A 20,171-nucleotide genomic window follows, 5' to 3' on the forward strand; every position below is an offset into this window, starting at 1 on the left:
ATTTTTCCCTTCACTTCCTGTCCCATAGCCAAACAAGAAGTGAAAAGAAATCCCTCCATAGTGCAGGATTCCCTTAGTTCACACCAGAGCTATGGGCAGCACAGTGGCTGAATAGTTGGCACTTCTGCCTGGCAGTACTCAGGTCGTTGGTTCAAATCCCAAGCACGGCACCATCTGCCTGGACTTTGCATGTTCTCCCTGTGCCAGTGTGGGTTTCCTCTGGGTCCTCTGGTTTCCTCCCACTCTTCAAAGACATGCTGGTAGGTTAATCCTGTCTAAATTGGCCAATGTGTGAATGTGAGTTAGGGACCTTAGATTGTACCCCCCTTGAGGTTTAGGGACTGATGTGAATGTACAATATATATGTAAAGCGCTGTGTAAATTGATGGCGCTATATAAGTAGCTGGAATAATAATAATGTCCCCATTGGAAGACAACACAATATTTTGGGATTTTCCTTCGTCCTCAATCGTGGTCATAATGGTCATCAGGAAAAATCGGGAGGGTCAATCTCCCTGCACAGACAGCAGTATAAAAATTTTTTTTACATACAGCTAGTATAAGTACCCGAATCTGTGCTGATATCAGCCATCTAACACCCCAACAACATTCAGTCTTGAAGGGGGAGGGGCAGAACCAGAAGCCAGTAGGCTCTTCTGCATGCACATGTACAGAAAGGGATAGGAGAGCTGATGACCTGTGTGCTTCTGCTCCTTTGTCTGCTCCATTGTCCAATCAGCATGCTGATGGGGGGGTGGGGGGGATATGACATCACTGCCTTCCTTAAAGTGTTACTAAACCCCGGACCTTGCATTCACTATATCCGCTTTCCCTGGACCCTACATTCACTATATCTAGTCTCCCCGGACCCTGCATTCACTATATCTGCTCTACCGGACCCTGCATTCACTATATCTAGTCTCCCCGGACCCTGCATTCACTATATCTGGTCTCCCCGGACCCTGCATTCACTATATCTGGTCTCCCCAGACCCCGCATTCACTATATCTGCTCTCCCCGGACCCTGCATTCACCATATCTGGTCTCCCCGGACCCTGCATTCACCATATCCGGTCTCCCCGGACCCTGCAGACACTATATCTGGTCTCCCCGGACCCTGCATTCACTATATCTGGTCTCCCCGGGACCCTGCATTCACTATATCTGGTCTCCCCGGACCCTGCATTCACTATACCAGGTCTCCCTGGACCCTGCATTCACTATACCAGGTCTCCCTGGACCCCGCATTCACTATATCCGCTCTCCCCGGACCCTGCATTCACTATATCTGGTCTCCCCGGACCCTGCATTCACTATATCCGCTCTCCCCGGACCCTGCATTCACTATATCTGGTCTCCCCGGACCCTGCAGACACTATATCTGGACTCCCCAGACCCTGCATTCACTATATCTAGTCTCCCCAGACCCTGCATTCACTATATCTGCTCTCCCCGGACCCTGCATTCACTATATCTAGTCTCCCCGGACCCTGCATTCACTATATCCGGTCTCCCCAGACCCTGCATTCACTATATCCGGTCCCCCGGGACCCTGCATTCACTATATCTAGTCTCCCTGGACCCTGCATTCACTATATCCGGTCTCCCTGGACCCTGCATTCACTATATCTAGTCTCCCTGGACCCTGCATTCACTATATCCGGTCCCCCGGGACCCTGCATTCACTATATCTAGTCTCCCTGGACCCTGCATTCACTATATCCGGTCTCCCTGGACCCTGCATTCACTATATCCGGTCTCCCCGGACCCTACATTCACTATATCTACTCTCCCACAGTACACACAACATGGAAATGCAATTATTTTAGTAAATGTTAACTACTAAATACCTTGTCTCATCAGCAGTTAGAGCAGTCTTGTGACTTCAGCAGAGCACATGTTAAAGCAGAATCACAAATGATTTTTACACTAAACAAAATACATCAAAAAGAATTACATTTCCTAATAGCATAAATATCGCCGGGCTGAAATCGAGATTTTATTTTGTTTTTTTTCTTTTTTCAATGATCCGTGTAATTTCTAAAACATAAACATGTAAAGTAAAATATGAGCAATACAACAAAGGATCAGAGTAGTGGGGTAGCCAGAACTTTCTTCAGTACCCCCGGTACATGTGTGTTGAACCGTCTCTAGTAGACTGTATTTGTCGAGATATTGATCACCCAATTGACACATGCTATCAGTGGCGCAACCTCGCTTGGATATCTTACGCAGCCAGAATGGTATGGTACCCGTTTGGTTGAACATTTCTGCTCCACCACTCCCATACCAGTAGTTTTCCATATATTCCTCATCATAGAGTGCTGTAAAAATAAATAAATATTCCCGATAAGCAAAGCACTCCAGCTCCAGATTGTAAGTAACATGTTAAAGGCACATGCAGGGGCAGACTGACAACTCATGGGGCCCCCCGGCAATAGGGGATCATGGGGCCCCTGTGTCCTTGCCCAAACTCAAAAAAGACCATGAAAAAGGTACCAGGGGCATCTCATGAGGGCCCCCTAGTGACCCTGTGCCCTCGGGCAGTGCCCGAGTTTCCCAATGGTCAGTCCGCCCCTGGACACATGCCAGTCAAAATTATACTAATGTTCGGGTGCATGTATGTTACTAGGGATGGGCTACATGTTCGATTCGAACCTAAGTTCAACTTGTACACGGGCTGTTCATGTGTTCGGCGAACACATGAATGGTACGGGCATTCGGTGGGCTGTTTGCCCGCCGCACCCCACAATGCACTGCACCCTGACAATGCATTGTGATTGGTCAAAGCAATGCACCTGACAAATCACAGCGTGTGATGATGTCACGGCAGTATTTAAGAACTGTTATCGGGGGCGCAGCTGTCAGACAGCTGGGAGCCAGCGGCATGAGCGGAGCTTTTTTTCTTCTTTCTTTTTTTAGGTAGCGGCGGCGGTGGGCATCCTGATTGATATTGGATCTACCTCGGAGGACATTTTGAAATTTTTATTTTTAATAACGGACTTGTCAAAGACTGTCTCCTATCTTTTTTACACTACACTTTTTTTTGTGAATGAGTAGCGGTACCATGTACTTACGTACTTTCATGAAAAAACTATTAAAAAAAAAAAAAGATACACATTTAGAGTGTTTGTGGACAGATCCATGAAGAATGTTACCTTGGAAATCTGTACTTTTCACAGCGCAGTTACTCTCATCCCCTCGACACTCCATAAATCCGTCAGGTTCACAACTCAAAGTTTTTTCAGAAGAGCATAATGGACATGTCAGCCCATTGGGCTCCGAGCTTGCCCGTATGGCTATAAAATAAAACAATGAAATCATTGAGCTCTTCTGTGTGTAATAATGTAATTTTCTTGAATGTCATGAAGATCTCAGAAGTCACCAATCTTAAGCTGGTCATAGACAGTTCCAATCTTGGCCAGTTCTGCAGAAACCAGACGAGATTTGAACCATGTGTGGGCAGGCTGAACATACCCAAGTTGATCAATCTACTTGGGTACAACAAACCTGCTGGATATTACTTAGCGGCTTGCAATAATGTGAAGTAATATAGACCCAGGTAAATTATATTGTTATATAATCAATATGTTCCAAACTATATCACCGACCTGATATCCATCTACCACCCAAAACGCACTCTCTGTTCCTAACAAGACCTCCTACTCTCCAGTTCCCTGGTCTCCTCCTCCCATGCCCATCTCCAGGACTTCTCCGGGGCTTCCCCCATCCCAGTCTTGGCCGGTTCTGCAGAAACCAGACGAGATTCTAACCATGTGTGGGCAGGCTGAACCTACCCAAGTTGATCGATCTACTTGGGTACAACAAACCTGCTGGATATTACTTAGCCGCTTGCAATAATGTGAAGTAATATAGACCCAGGTAAATTATATCGTTACATAATCAATATGTTCCAAACTATTATAGAAGGAATAGCACTATCCTTTCTCAAAATAAATAAATTCCCATCAAGTTACTACCACAATCCTTCCCCTGAAGTACAAACAGTCATAAATTAAGTAAACTTGATTACCATCTAATCACAATATAGTGTGAATATACTTTCTTTCCATTGTTTTATTTTAATTATTTACTACTTCTGGGTGATTATTTTAAGTTATTGGGGTTTGTTTTATATTCACACTATATTGTGATTAGATGGTAATCAAGTTTACTTAATTTATGAATGTTCCAAACTATATCACCGATCTGATATCCATCTACCACCCAAAACGCACTCTCTGCTCCTAACAAGACCTCCTACTCTCCAGTTCCCTGGTCTCCTCCTCCCATGCCCATCTCCAGGACTTCTCCAGGGCCCATCCCAATCTTGGCCGGTTCTGCAGAAACCAGACGAGATTCGAAACATGTGTGGGCAGGCTGAACCTACCCAAGTTGATCTTGATCTTGACCTATATTGATGGGTACAACAAGCCTGCCGGATTTTACTTAGCCGCTTGCAATAATCATTGTGTTCTCCCGCCAGGAGAACACAATGGGGTTGATTTACGAAAGACTATGCACTTTGCAAGAGCAGTTGCTCCAGAGATTAGTAAATGAGCAGAAGCTCTGCTGACTTCCATCATCCAATCATGTGCAAGCAAAAGTACTTTTTTTCCCAATTTTCCTTGCACATGATTGGGTATTCCTTGCAAAGTCAATCTTTATCTCATTTACAGAGCTCTGGAGGAACTGCACTTGCAGACTACAACTGCACCTTGTATGGTGCACAGTCTATTGGCCTTTCGTAAATCAACCCCAATGGCTCCGCGGGAGGGATTCCCCTGTCAACACTGTCAACATTCCTCTGTCAACCATCCATGGTTGCATGAAAGAAATTCGCTCTGTCCGTGGCCTGCCTTACTGACTTTAAATAAAAATTCAACCTAACTCTACCCATCCCTCAGTTCCATCCCCCTACCCACCTCCCAGTACTTCTCCTTTTAGAGAACACAGACCAGGAACCATTTTGTATGGAATTTTTTAATGATAACAAGAAAAGTAGTAAACTAGATCCCCTGCAGCCAACAACAACAGCCCCCCAACAAAATTAGATTCCCCCAGAAACAATGGACCCCCAACACAAAATCCCATCCCAGTAACAATGGACTACCAGCAGCAACAACAGATCTCCCATCAGCAAGCAACAATAGACTCCTCCCTCAACAGTAGATGCCTTCCATCAACAATAGACCTCCACAGCAACAATAGACATCATGCAAAAATTATCCTCTCCAGTGACAATAGACCCCCCCAGCAGCCAGCATCAGTAGACCCTCCAGCTTCCCTTGCCATTACATACTGTGCATTCAGTGCTGGAGGTGCCGGAACTGCGTTCCCCTGCGTTCCCGCTGAAAAAAATAGACTTGCATAGTTCATTGTTTTCAATCCTTCTCTTTTTTTTTGTAACCACTAGCTGTTTGAAGCAATTTTTAAATTTTTGAAACACGTTCTTTTTTTTGCTAGAAAATTACTCAGAACCCCCAAAAATGCTATATTTTCTAAAAGCAGAGATCCCTGAAGATACAACATGGACTTTTAATGTCACAAGATATTTGTGCAGCCATTTTTAGGAAACAACACACTAAAATGAATTTTAGTGCACACAAACACAACAATTGTGCATTCACACACAGAGCTGCAGACCAGCCCCACCCCCTCCCTCTTCTGATTTGCTCACTGGCTGTGATTGACAGCAGGGGGAGCCAAACGTTTCTCTATAATTTGCCTAAGAGGCATATTTCCTATAATTGTCAGCTCCACCTAGTGGTCATAATTCTGTATTTTCCAAACTGAGGTTTTTCAGGGTAATATTGCATTACGGACACTGGATGGAGCTGGAAGATCATAGGAAATATACATCTTACACAACGCATGGTGATCAGTCCTGCTGGCTGTGTGTGTGCTTGAGGTGTTAGGTTTAGCAATAGGATTAAGGTTTATACAAAAGCAAAGCAAAGGTATCCTCCATGTTTCTCTAAAAAGCTTTTTTTTCTAAAAAAAAATCACCAATCATGATAGATACTTTCTGGTACATTCGGGGTGCAAAAGTCGGTGTCGCAGCAGGCGGTAGCTAACCATGTCGTTTCCTCTCCAGAGCTGAAACTTCCAATCGTATTACAATGACTCTCTGGAATACAGTTGTTGAAAATGTACATATAAGTACGCTCCTTGGAAATATCTGTAGATATAAATGCAGTCACGGTTGGAAATGTTATACATTTGTAACTTTCACTACTTTCCAAAACATGTCAAAGGTTAACTCAGATATTAAAAAATCTCACTAGTAAAGCAACTCCAGGTTTTTTGTTTTTTTTTGTATTTTTTTTTTAACTTTGAATTGGTGCCACTTTAAGTATCATTGTCATTTCTTTAACCACCTCAAGTCAGGACACTTTAATCTCTTTGCAGTCCAGGTCATTTTTCATCTCTCATAGCTGTCCCACTTGGAATGACCATTACTCAGTCATGCAACACTGTACCCAAATTAAATTTTTTATAATTTTTTTGAGACAGATAAACCTTTTTTTTGGTAGTATTTAATCACCACTGGGGTTTTTTATTTTTTTGCTATATAAATTAAAAAGCACTGAAATTTTTGAAAAAAAACATGTTTTTCTTAGTTTCTGTGATGCAATTTTGCTAATAAATAATCTTTCTTCATAAATTTAGAAAAATAATCCAAATCAATGTATATTATTTAGTCCGTGTGAAAGTTATAGTCTGCAAACTATCTATCCTGATCTCATTTCTTGAGGCCCTAAAATGCTAGAACAGCACAAATCACCCCCAAATGACCCCTTTTTGGAAAGTAGTCCAAGGTATTTAGTAAGAGGCATGGTGAGTTTTTTTAAAGTTCTAATTTTTGTCACAATTTTTTGGGAAAATTAAGAAATTAAATCAAATTTTCATTATTATTATTATTATACAGTATTTATAAAGCGCCGATAGTTCGCTCAGCGATGTACATTACAGAGGGGGACAGAACATGTGACAGAACAATAACAATACAATGCAAAACATGGGGGGACTGAGGGCCCTGCTCTTTGGAGCTTACAATCTAGGAGGGAGGGGATGGTGGCACAGGAGGAGATAGCTGTGGGGGATGGAGTGGTAGGAAGAGTGGAGGAGGTCGGCAAGTTAGCAGGGGGTGGGGTAGGCTTCCCTGAAGAAATGGGTTTTCAGGGTAATTTTCATTATTTGTTTTTCACAAAGTTGGCATTTGAACAAGTTATTTCTCACACACAGCATAGGCATACTTAGAATTGCACCCCAAAACACATTCTGCTATGCCTTTTGAGTATGGCGATGTCACATGTATGAGACTTTTTCACAACCTAAATGCATAGAGGGGCCTAAAATCCAAGGAACACCTTTAGGCATTCCGGGGGCATAAATTACCCATCTAACTTCCAGATTATCTATCACATTTCCTGGAGCACCAGGAATTACCTCATTTTGGAAAACAAACACTCCAAAGTGGTTTCTGAAAGGCATAGTGAGTCTTTTGAATGCCATTTATTGCAAAGTTTTTCGGAAATGCAGAAAAGAAAATGAAAATGCATTTTCACAAAGTTGGCATTTTAACAAGTTATTTCTAACACACATCATAGGTGTACCTAGGGTTAAACCACAAAACAAATTCTGCTACTCCTTCTGAGTATGTTGATACCACATCTCCTAGATTGTAAGCTCCAAGGAGTAGGGCCCTCCTATTCCTCTTGTATTGAACTGTATTATTACTGTATTGTCTCCCATTATATTGTAAAGCACTGAGCAAACTGTTGGCGCAATAAATCCTGTATTATAATAATAATATATAAATCCTGTATAATAATAATAATGTGAGACATTTTCACAGCCTAACTAAACAGAAGGCTCAAACTCCAAGGAACATCTTCAGACTTTCCAGTGGCATAAATGACACCTCTAACTTCCTTACTACCTAGCACCAGGAGGGTGGAAACACCCACAAAATGACCACATTATGGAACACAACCACCCCAAGGTATTTTCTAAGAGGCATGGCGAGTTTTGTGAAGACTTAATTTTGTGTCACAAGTTTTTTAAAAATGCAGAAAGAAAATGAAAATAATTTTTTTTACACAAAGTTGTCAGCTTAATGAGATATTTCTTACACACAGGATTGGGCATAATTAAAATTACACCCTAAAACCCATTCTGCTACTCCTGTTTATGGCAATACCACATGTGTGAAACTTTCACTGTCTGGAATCATTACAGACCAAACATTATATCTTGTGCATCACACAAATCAATCAAATGTATCAAAATCAATGTACTTCAATAGTCGCCTCCACGATCAGAGAATATAGCATAGCGTAGCATCCCCTATAGCAGTTCCAGTTCCTATCAACCAAGCAAGCCTAGCCTACTGGTACTCGTCTGCCCCCAGGAAAGCCATGTTCCCTGTCTACGAAGTACAGGGGGCTAAAGAATGGAAGAACAAAAGAGTTCCTGTGGTTCCAGGAGTGTAGTTGTCTGCACGGGATGGCTGGGACTTGTGACAGATGGGTCAATTCAGGCACACACAAACTGTGACTGAATGTATTATTAGGGTTCATTCACACGTGAGGTTGTGGTGTGGTAAAACCTTGTGGTTGTGCTATGGTTTTACTACCCCCTGTATCTGTAGAGGCAGCAGCCAAGTGTGTACACATGCCACAGTTGCGATCCTTTGCTTCACTGCTGTGGCAGAAATGACACCCCATGTACGCCCACTGATTGTGACCCATTCAAGTGAATGGGGTTGCTTGTGTGGGGTCCAAGGGATTTAAGCAGGTGGAGAGGAGGCAATACAATGTATCCTCACTGCATGTCCAGTGCTCTCTTCAGTGTGATCTGAATACGGATGGCTCTTCAGAGAGCACTGCACATGTGAACAAGTCTTTGTGGTGACCCTATGACTGGTGTGGTGGTAGTCAGGTACACTGTAACTGGTGTGGCAGTGAAAAGGGACACTGTAGGTGTGGTGGTGATTATGGACAATAAGAATGGTGTGGCGGTGATCATTGACATTGGTACTGGTGTGATGGTGATTATGGACAATATGACTGGTGTGATGGTGATTATGGACAATATGATTGGTGTGGTGGTGATCAGGGACACTGGGACTGGTGTGGTGGTGAATATGAACAATATGACTGGTATGGTGGTGATCAGGGACATTGTGACTGGTGTGGCGGTGATCTGAGGCACTGGGACTGGTATGGTGGTGATCAAGGACACTGGGACTGGTGTGGTGGTGATCAAGGACACTGGGACTGGTATGGTGGTGAATATGAACAATATGACTGGTGTGGCAGTGATCAGAGACACTGGGACTGGTGTGGTGGTGAATATGAACAATATGACTGGTATGGTGGTGATCAGGGACATTGGGATTGGTGTGGTGGTTATTATGGACAATATGACTGGTGTGGTGGTGATTATGGACAATATGACTGGTGTGGTGGTGATCAGGGACACTGGGACTGGTGTGGTGGTGAATATGAACAATATGACTGGTATGGTGGTGATCAGGGACATTGGGATTGGTGTGGTGGTTATTATGGACAATATGACTGGTGTGGTGGTTATTATGGACAATATGACTGGTATGTTCCTGATTAGGGACACTGGGACTGGTGTGGTGGTGAATATGGACATTGTGACTGGTGTGGCGGTGATCTGAGGCACTGGGACTGGTATGGTGGTGATCAAGGACACTGGGACTGGTGTGGTGGTGATCAAGGACACTGGGACTGGTATGGTGGTGAATATGAACAATATGACTGGTGTGGCAGTGATCAGAGACACTGGGACTGGTGTGGTGGTGATCAGGGACATGTATTCAACCCGCTGGTTGAAAAAAAGAATCATGTATGGGTTCCTCAAAGTGGAACTAAAAGCAAACCTTCCTTTTAGTTTTGGAGAGGGATTAGACCCCCCTGTCAGTTTGTATTGCTGTCTGGGCCCCCCGGTCATGAGATCCCCCCTCTCTATTTGTCCTGCTTACCATTATCATTGAAAGTGAAAGTTGAAGAAAATCCCACATTTTGGGTTGTCCCCAGAAAAGTAACAGAGGAGATTCACCTAAGATCACATGCAATCTGATTGTATTTTTTCAGAAGTTATAAACTTACCTTTGTAGTATTCAAAGATTGTGGCTGAACATAAATAGGATGGACATTCATATACTTCCCCACCTGCAGAGGTTTTCAGGGTCTGTGAATGTCCAACAAAAATGACAAGATCTGGCATAACCTGTAACATAGGAATAACTAGTAAACTAAAAGAATTAAAGAGAAAGTAAGAAATCAATATTTTAAAAGAATGGGAAAGAAAGATAATTGTAAAATAAGAATAGCTAATAAACGAAAAAAGAAATAAAAGGAAAGTAAGAAATAAATACAGGGGCCCCTGGGCAATAGGGGATCATGGGGCCCCTGTGTTCTTGCCCAAACTCAAAGCACACCCAAGAAAGCCAATAAAAAAGGTACCAGGGGCATTTCATGGGGCCCCTCCGCTTACCCCAGGTCCTTGGGCAGTGCCCTAGTGCTCGAATGGTCAGTCTGCCCCTGAATAAATATTTAAAACAAAGGGGAAAGATACCTGTAAAATAAGAATAGCTAATAAACTAAAAAGAGTTAAAGGCAAAGTAAGAAATGAATATTTAAAAAGAAGAGAAAAAAATGTTAAAAAATATATAAAAAAGAAAGCAAAAAAGAAGAAAACAAAACAGATTAAAAAAAGAAAAAAAGAACAGCAAATAAAATGAAGAGGGAACAAAAAAAAGAATAATAAGGAAAGATAAGAAGTATGGAAGAAAAAAATAAAACATGGGGAAAACAAAAGAAAGAAAAAAAAGACAAGGATTAAAATAGAAAGAAAATGAAAATAAGAAAATGAGGACAATATAAAAACTATGATTAAAAAAAAAAAAAAAGCAGGAAAAAAAAAGAAAGAGAAGGAAAATAAAAAATCCCCCCCAAAAAAAGAAAAGAAATTGAAATTTAAGAAATTTAAGAATAGAGACTGAAGAAAATAGGGATAATAAATTAAAAAACAAAAGAAAAGAAAAGCAAGAAAACAGTAGAACAAAGAGGAATTAGAGAGACAGACCTGTAAACATAAGAAACCCATTTACTTACTAGATCCTACAAAAGCTGATAGTAGGAAATATAGCGGCACTACCGCCATCACTGTGAATGGCTCCACCGCCGGTGATTAGTTACAGCTTTATTCTTCACTGCAAACCTTACTGCTTCTCTACAACCTTTATAAAAGATAAGTCCTGGGGTGGAGAGAGGGACGTTGGAATGAAATGCTGGTCACACTCCTAACATAGGTCCGGTTTCCTAATTCAGAGTGACAATTTATAGTTTGTGATTTCCATAATTGCATGCAGTAGTACATAGGACCTCCAGGAGGTAGAATCCTATTTGCATCTGCGGATGTACACTGGGTACATTTTATGGCATTGTAATCGGAGTTTTGCCTGCAAGGTTTGTCAGTTGGCTGCATTAGAATGTAACCAATATGTACATGTATGAGCCCGAACATCTTATAGCCAGAAATATTTCCATGACGCATTGCACTTTTAAACATATGTACAAGGTATGACCATTCTTGGACCATACAGTCCATGGCATAGGTGACAACAATGCCAAAGCTCTGCCCATAAATTTGCTGGCTTCCCAATATATCCAGAATCAGGAATTGCAATCATTGTAGCTGCTGAAAATCGTCTCTCGTCTATATTTTTTAAATTATTATTATTATTTTGTTTCAGGTACTTATATATCGCCATCAATTTACACAGCGCTTTACATATATATTGTACATTCACATCAGTCCCTAACCCTCAAGGGGCATACAATCTAAGGTCCCTAACTCACATTCATACATACACATACTAGGGACAATTTAGACAGGATCCAATTAACTTACCAGCATGTCTTTGGAGTGTGGGAGGAAACCGGAGTACCCGGAGGAAACCCACGCAGGCATAGGGAGAACATGCAAACTCCAGGCAGGAGGTGCCGTGGCTGGGATTCAAACCGACGGCCCTAGTACTGCCAGTGGAGGGGCTAACCATTTGCCACTGTGCTGCTGTCAAGGTCCTACCTTTTCCCTGAGGTTATGTTACTCCATGTGCTGGCGTCCATCTTGGAATTCTGCTGTGCATGGTGGGAATCCTTTTATGCCTTCAGGTCTCTGAGGTCCATCCCCCAGAGGGGTGTGGCTGATGACATATAAGCCTGTGGCCCGCACATGCTCTTTGCACTTGTGTCTTGTGTCTTTGTGTTGCTATTACTCTGTTCTGACTCTCGTGACTCTCCTGGTATCTGATTCGGCTTGTGACTCGACTATTCTTTGTATTCTCCTTTGATCTGACCCTCTGTTGTTGAACCCGGCTCGTGACCTGTGATTCTCGTCTGCTGTCCTGTACTGTTTTGTCCTGTTGTTGTTGACCCGGCCTGTCTGACTACTCTTTTGTCTCTTCCACCAGCTACACGCCATTGGCGGTGGCCATTACCGCAGCTGAGGTGTCTCAGGGGCCGCGACCTGGTTCCTGGCTGCGTCAAGTCCATCCCCACCATCAGGGGCCCTGGTGAAGGGCAGCCTGGGACTTAGACTCCGCACCCTGAGGGACCTAGGTCTGTGGGTGGTGGTTGTCGTCAGCCAGTGCGTTACATTGTTAGGCCTGCCTGTCCGTTCCTCGGCCCCTGCCCTGACATCTGCCCTACATCTATATGTAGGGATCTGTTGCCCTCTGCTGTCTGAATTTGTTAATGCCTGTAAATGTAGTATGTATGCATTTCTTGCCCTTGAGAGAGAGAGAAAGTCTCAGCCACAGTCCTGTCAATGCTCCAATCTAGAAAAGTTGAGGCAAGCGGAAAGACAGCGATGGACCCGCAGGTACACTTCACAGTTATTGTGATCTTAAGATATTATGTTGGTGTAAATGATCTGCTTCCTGGACAGGAGGCTTCTACACTCCAGAGGATCTCCACAATCTCCCTGGCTTGTAGTGTATAGTAAGAAAAGTTGAAATTAAAGCACCACACCACTGTTAAGAGGTCCAGATACAACTTTATTCAATTAAAGGTGAGGGGTATAATTTGAGAAGTAACCAACGCGTTTCAAGGGTCCAAGTGCGATCGTTGAACAGACCAAGATTGAACTGGACCTACAATGGTATTTATTCCACTGTGAATTAAAAGCAAAAGCCTAAGGGGCAGCTTGTTTGGCAGTGAGTTGACTACTTTTCAAATTATACCCCTGACCTTCTATGGAATAAAGTGGTATCTTGACCTCTTAACAGTGGTGTGGCACTTCAATTCCAATAAAGAAAAGACTACTATATACTACTAGGGAGGGACTAAAGCTTAGAGTAGATAGGCTGACTCTGAGTGCCAGGGCCACGCCACAGATCCTGATGGTGAGAAGTCTCATTCTAGGCTGGTTGGACAACAGCTGGATACCCCCGTGACTGCTGATCTTGTCTTCAGGTTTCCAATGCAAAGTTGAATGCTGCCTCTCCTTCAGGGGCCCCTACACCTACATTCATCTGCAAGTGTCTCTGTTAATAACTATATACAGTAAAGGAAATAAGTATTTGCTCCCCTAAGCCAAATCACATCCACTGAACCCCTAAATGTTATTCTAAAGGTGTATTTTTGTTAAAGAAAAAATAACAAACCTACAGTGAAGGAAATGCGTATGTGCTCCCTTGCTGATTTTGAATGTTCGCCCCTCACAAAGAACTGATCAGTCTAAAAATTGAATGTTCGGTGTATTGTAACACTGAGAGACAGAATAGCAGCAAAAAATTCAAAAGAAATGCATGTCTAACAAATGATGACTGATTTGCATGTTCATGAGGCAAAAAAGTATTTGATCCCCTTCACATAACATGACATAGTACTTGGTGGCAAATCCGTTTTTGGCAATCACAGAGGTCCGATGTTTCCTGCAGTTGGCCACCAGGTTTGCACACATCTCAGGAGGGATTTTGGCCCACTCCTCTTGGCAGATCCTCTCCAAGTCATTAAGGTTTAGTGGATGACATTTGGAAATTCTAACTTTCAGCTCCCTCCACAGATTTTCAATCAGATTAAGGTCTGGAGACTGGCTAGGCCACTCCAGGACCCTAATGTGCTTCTTCTTGAGCCACTCCTTTGTTGCCTTGGCCGTGTGTTTTGGGTCATTAGCATGCTGGAACACCCATCCACGACCCATTTTCAATGCCCTGGGAAGAGGAAGAAGGTTCTCACCCAAGATTTGATAGTACATTGCCCCGTCCATCGTCCCTTTGATGCAGTGCAGTTGTCCTGTCCCCTTAGCAGAAAAACAACGCAAAGCAAAATGTTTCCACCACCATGTTTGACAGTTGGGATGGTGTTCTTGGGGTCATAGGCAGCATTCCTCCTCCTCCAAACACGGTGAGTTGAGTTGATGCCAAAGAGCTCGATTTTGGTCTCATCTGATCATAACACTTTCACCCAGTCCTCCTCTGCATAATTCAGATGTTCAGTGGCAAACTTCAGACGGGCTGGACATGTGCTTTCTTGAGCAGAGGGACCTTGTGGGCACTGCAGGATTTCAGTCCTTGTCGGCGTAGTGTGTTACCAATTGTTTTCTTGGTGACTGTGGTCCCAGCTGTCTGGAGATCGTTGACAAGATCCTTACGTGTAGTTCTGGGATGATTCCTCACTGTTCTCATGATCATTGACACTCCACGAGGTGAGATCTTGCATGGTGCACCAGACCTAGGGAGACTGACAGTTGTTTTGTGTTTCTTCCATTTGGGAATGATTGTACCAACTGTTGTCACCTTCTCACCAACCTGCTTGGCGATAGTTTGGTAGCCCAGTCCAGCCTTGTGTAGGTCTACAATCTTGTCCCTAACATCCTTGGACAGCTCTTTGGTCTTTGCCATGGTGGAGAGTTTGGAATCTGATTGTTTGATTGCTCCTGTGGACAGGTGTCTTTTATACAGGTAACAAAATGAGAAGTTAAAAGGTTAAGAAAGGCTGATCTAAATATATAATAAATGAATACTGCACCTAAATCTATGTTTAGTGAGCATATTTGGAATTGTTAATATCATAACTTAAAAAAGCTCTTTTGGCTGTACTCTTCCTGTGGATCACAGTAGTTCAGTTTGTTCTGCACTCCTGTGACCCGTTCTCTGCTGGCAGCGGACTGAAGCCCACTATTGGCTGACGTCACTCAGTCAGTCCAAGCTGGGGAAAGATCCCAACTTTAGAGTCAGGATCCACCCCAGAGTCTGGAGCGGCACCTGGCAAAGCCTCTCAGTGATCCGCTGAGAGCCTGAGCCGGCCACCTTCTCACCCTCCACAGCCGAGCCCTCCAGTGAGCACAGGGGGGGGGGGGTAGAGCAGAGAGCAGTGACTGACAGAGAACTCAGCGATCAGTGGCCATGTACCAAGGCCAAACATTCCAGGGGATGGAAACTTTTGATCTGGGCCATATCATTATGATTGAAAAAGGAGCCAAACAACTATGTGATTATAAATGGCTTCATATGATCACTATCCTTAAATAAAAGGCAGTTTTTAGCATGAGCAGTCATATTTTCAATATAAATGCCAACATTTCATGATTTATGCCAGGGGATGCAAACTTTTGAGTACAACTATAGATAGATAATAGATGATAGCTGGAATGGATGGATGGAACACACTCCCCTCCACTTGTTGTTGGGCTGGTCTCATCTTAATCCACTGATTTTCATACACTATATTGCCAAAAGTATTGCGAAGTCCCTCCAAATCATTGGATTCAGGTGTTCCCCTCCATGGCTGTCACCTGTGCAATAAGTCCACCCGTGACATTTCCCGGCTACTAAATATTCCACGCTCAACTGTTAGTGAGATTATAACAAAGTGGAAGCAACTGGGAACAAGAGCAACTCAGCCACCAAGTGGTAGGCCACGTCACATGACAGGACGGGGTCAGTGCATGCTGAAGCGCACAGTGCGCAGAAGTCACCAACTGTCTGCAGAGTCAATAGCTAAAGACCTCCAAACTTGGTGTGGCCTTCAGATGAGCCCAACAACAGTCCGTAGAGAGCTTCATGGAATGGGTGTTCATGGCCGAGCCAATCGTTTTTGGAAAATGCAGGGAAAAAATGTTTATAGTTAGGTTTTTACAGTCTGTTGTCATTTTAATAAGATGTTTAAAACCATTTTCAGTTTTTGGACTGATGTACCAGACATTGTGATTGTGTCACAGAAGCGTGTAGCGTTGGGCATGATGTTCAAGTTGAACGTAAGTTTAGCGAACACATGAACGGTAAGGGTGTTCTGCAGGTAAACAACAATTCAAATTGATTTGTTTATTTTTGCATATTCAGATCATTTAAAAAGTTGTTTATATGTGTTAATTTGTTATTTCAGATTACTTATGCATTCTGAGTCATCCCTGCTACTCCAACCCACAAAGAGTAATGGCATGAGCTGATTGGTTGATATCCGAAAGAGCGAACGGAACAAAATAAATTTCATATTCATTCAGTATGTTCACTTGTTACAAATAGAAATGGAATGAGCTCGTTGGACGATATTCAAAAGAATGAATGGAGCTAAATGAATTTTGGATTTTTTCATTACGTTCATTCATTACAAAGAGAAATGGAATGAGCTTATTGGGCGATATTCAAAAGAACAAATGGAACAAAATTCATTTCAGATTCATTCGTTATGTTATGATTCAGAGATTCTGATGGATCCACCTCCATCCAAACCAAAACACAATAAGTAGGAATCATCTTATTTCACTTTTGTACCTTCCTGTATTTATTGCAATAGGTTTCCATTTCATATGTAGTGCATTTTTTTTATAATAATAAAAAATGTTAAAGCAAAATAAAAACCAAATGGATCGAAATCAATTCGGATCATTCGTTATGTCGTTACGTTGTTTCAGATGCTTCAAACATTGACTAAAGATCCAAAATATCACATAATGTCATCTGAATGAAACAAATAAATATGAATGAATATGTTGTTTCAGTATAATTTATTTTAGATTCATTGAACTTTGTTACTATTGTGATTCGGAGATGCGTATACAAATTTGAATAACAGAAATTTTGTCTGAATTTCGGTTTGTGACGAAGCAATTCGCACGGCTACCAGAGTAGGTCCAGGTTTTAACACCTGTGTTCGATTTTGTCCTCCCTGTTCCGTAGCTAAAACATAAAGTGAGAGGAAAGCCCTTGTGGTCACCAAAACTTGTTTTCTCATTGATAGCCTTCCCCTCTATTCCTGTGCTGGTGACAACCCTCAATTTGGGATTTTCTTTTACTTTCCCTCTCGGTGATACTGGTAAACAGGACACATAGGATGAATCTGTCTAACAGGGGACACAGACAGCAATACATAAAATAAAAACTTGACAGGGGTTCTAATTCCTCTCCATTCCAATCCAGAACAAAAAAAAAAGTTTTGTCTGTAGTTAGACTTTAAGGGGTTTATTTACTAAAGCTGGAGAGTCCAAAATCAGACTCCCTTCTGCATAGAAACCAATCAGCTTCTAACCTCAGCTTGTTCAATGAAGCTTTGGCAATGAAACCTGGAAGCCGATTGGTTTCTATGCAGAAGGGAGTCTGATTTTGGACTCTCCAGCTTTAGTAAATAAACCCCTATGAGTCCATGTACTCTGGCTTTAAAAAAAAAAAAGGCAGCTCCTAGGGGAGGTTTGCCTGTAGAAGCAACTAATGTGATCCTGACATTAGATTGTTTAGAGCAGCGGTCTTCAAACTGCGGCCCAAGGACTGGATGTGGCCCTTTGCTTGCTTTTGGGGCACTTTCATTCACTGATACCAACAATGGGGCATAATTCCCTCCACTGACACCAATGAAGAGAAACAATTCCTCCCTATGACACCAACGATGGTGCCCAGTGACATCAATTGTGGGACAGAATTCCTCCCGATGACACCAACAATGGGGCCCAATGACATCAATTGTGGGACAGAATTCCTCCCGATGACTCCATTGATGGAGCGCCATTCCTCTTACTGACATCAGGACCTTTCCTACTCCCAATGGCCAGTCCGGCCATCCTAAAGTCTGCAAGACAGTAAACTGGCCCTTTGTTTAGAAAGTTTGGAGACCTCTGGTTTAGACGCATATTTTAAGCTTTGCATTTAGGGGCAAAAAAAACCCTTCTGTGTTGTGTTTTTGAGATCGGTTTTCTGGCAGAAAAAAAACACTGAACGGTCATAAACAAGAGTGACACTATACAGTCTGTCATTTTCATAACTCCATGCAGCAGTATATAATACTTGCTTGTAATGTGGTGAATGTTGGAGGCCTATTTGCATCTGAAGATGTGCATTGAGTACATTGAGGGCCAATATAGTAGGTGTTTTGCATGCCAGGGACACGTACACAAGAACCAATATACTTAGTTGCACTAGAGTTCAGACAAGAGGAGCATTGTTAATGGGACGTGCAGATGGGTCAATACAGACAGTGGGCAGAGACATGGTCAGCAAACAGGCACAGTGTGGTGGCTGTCAGAGACACTGTTGATGGCTGCATTGGCTCTGGTGACACTGTACTGATGTGGCAGCAATCAAGGACTCTTTGGATGGCTTCACTGGCTCTGGTGACACTGGCATTAGCGTGTCTAGTGGTTTCTGGCTGCACTGGTCTGGTGACATTGTCACTGGTGTAGCAGCAATTAGGAACTCTGTACACTGGTCTGGTATAACCAAAACTGGTGCGGTGGTGATCAGCAACACTGCTGATGGTGTACACCGGTCTGGTGGCATTGGGACTGGTGTGGTGGTGATCAAGGACACTGTTTCTGGTTTCATCTACTGTGGTGACAATTGCACTAGTGTGGAAGTGATCAGGAACACTGTTGCTGGCTTACATTGGTTTGGCAATGCTGGAGACTGGTGTGACATAAATCATGAGCACTGCCACTGGCTTAAACTGGTCTGGTGAAACTGGGACTGGTGTGGCAGAGATCAGGAACACTGTTGCTGGCTTAACTTGGTCTGGTGACACTGGGACTAGTATTGCAGTGATCAGGAACACTGTTGATGGTGTACACTGGCCTGGTGACACTGGGACTGGTGTGGTGGCAATCTAAAACACTGTTGCTGGCATACCCTGTCCTGGTGACACTGACAGTAGGGGGCCCCATGAGATGCCCCTGGTACCTTTTTCATAGGCTTTTTTGAGTTTGGGCAAGGACACAGTGGCCCATGATCCCCTATTGCCCGGGGGCCCCATGAGTTGTCAGTCCGCCCCTGGTGGCTAGAGTTCAGAGACAATGGCTGGCTGCACTGGCATACAGTGATATCAGAGCAGTCAGCCTTTGTACATTGGTAAGAAGAGTCAGCAGAAAAACAGACAGTCGGTCAGTCAATTGGCAGAGGCACACAAAAAGTATCAATATTTAAACTTGCAAGCATTTGTAACAATTAGATAAAGTAAAACTAAAGGCAAAACTTTTTTTTTTTTTTTTTGGATAGGGTAAGGGAGGGTTATAACCTGCCAGTGTTTTTTTTTGCCATCTGTGTCACATCGGGGATTTTTCCCTTCACTTCCTGTCCCATAGCCAAACAAGAAGTGAAAAGAAATCCTTCCAAAGTGCAGGATTTCCTTAGTTCACACCAGAGCTACGGGCAGCACAGTGGCTGAATAGTTAGCGCTTCTGCCTGGCAGTACTCAGGTCGTTGGTTCAAATCCCAAGCATGGCACCACCTGCCTGGACTTTGCATGTTCTCCCTGTGCCAGTGTGGGTTTCCTCTGTGTACTCTGGTTTCCTCCCACTCTTCAAAGACATGCTGGTAGGTTAATTGGCTCCTGTCTAAATTGTCGCTAGTATGTGTATGTATGAATGTGAGTTAGGAATCTTAGATTGTACGCCCCTTGAGGGTTAGGGACTGATGTGAATGTACAATATATATGTAAACCTGATAGCGCTGTGAAAACTGATGGCGCTATATAAGTAGCTGGAATAATAATAGTGTCCCCATTGGAAGACAACCCAAAATTTTGAGATTTTCCTTCGTCCTCACTCATGGTCATAATGGTCATCAGGACAAATCGGGAGGGACAATCTCCCTGCACAGACAGCAGTATAAAATTTTTTTTACATACAGCTAGTATAAGTAC

The 20,171-nt window shown here is 43.0% G+C and overlaps 1 pseudogene across 1 annotated transcript; it reads right to left on the reverse strand.

The window, feature by feature from the left end:
- Positions 1 to 765: 765 nt before the first annotated feature.
- Positions 766 to 11,336, reverse strand: LOC149432763 (uncharacterized; annotated as a pseudogene). Its single transcript, XR_016308972.1, has 5 exons — positions 11,154 to 11,336; positions 10,146 to 10,266; positions 6,026 to 6,181; positions 3,159 to 3,299; positions 766 to 2,324 (listed from the first exon to the last, which is right to left on the reverse strand). The product of XR_016308972.1 is annotated as an uncharacterized LOC149432763 (transcript).
- Between the last annotated feature and the right edge of the window lie 8,835 nt (positions 11,337 to 20,171).

This window comes from Staurois parvus, unplaced genomic scaffold (assembly GCF_062004578.1).
Source record: "Staurois parvus isolate SC_StPar_1 unplaced genomic scaffold, SC_StPar_1.0 ptg002113l, whole genome shotgun sequence".
Taxonomy (NCBI): Eukaryota; Metazoa; Chordata; class Amphibia; order Anura; family Ranidae; genus Staurois; species Staurois parvus.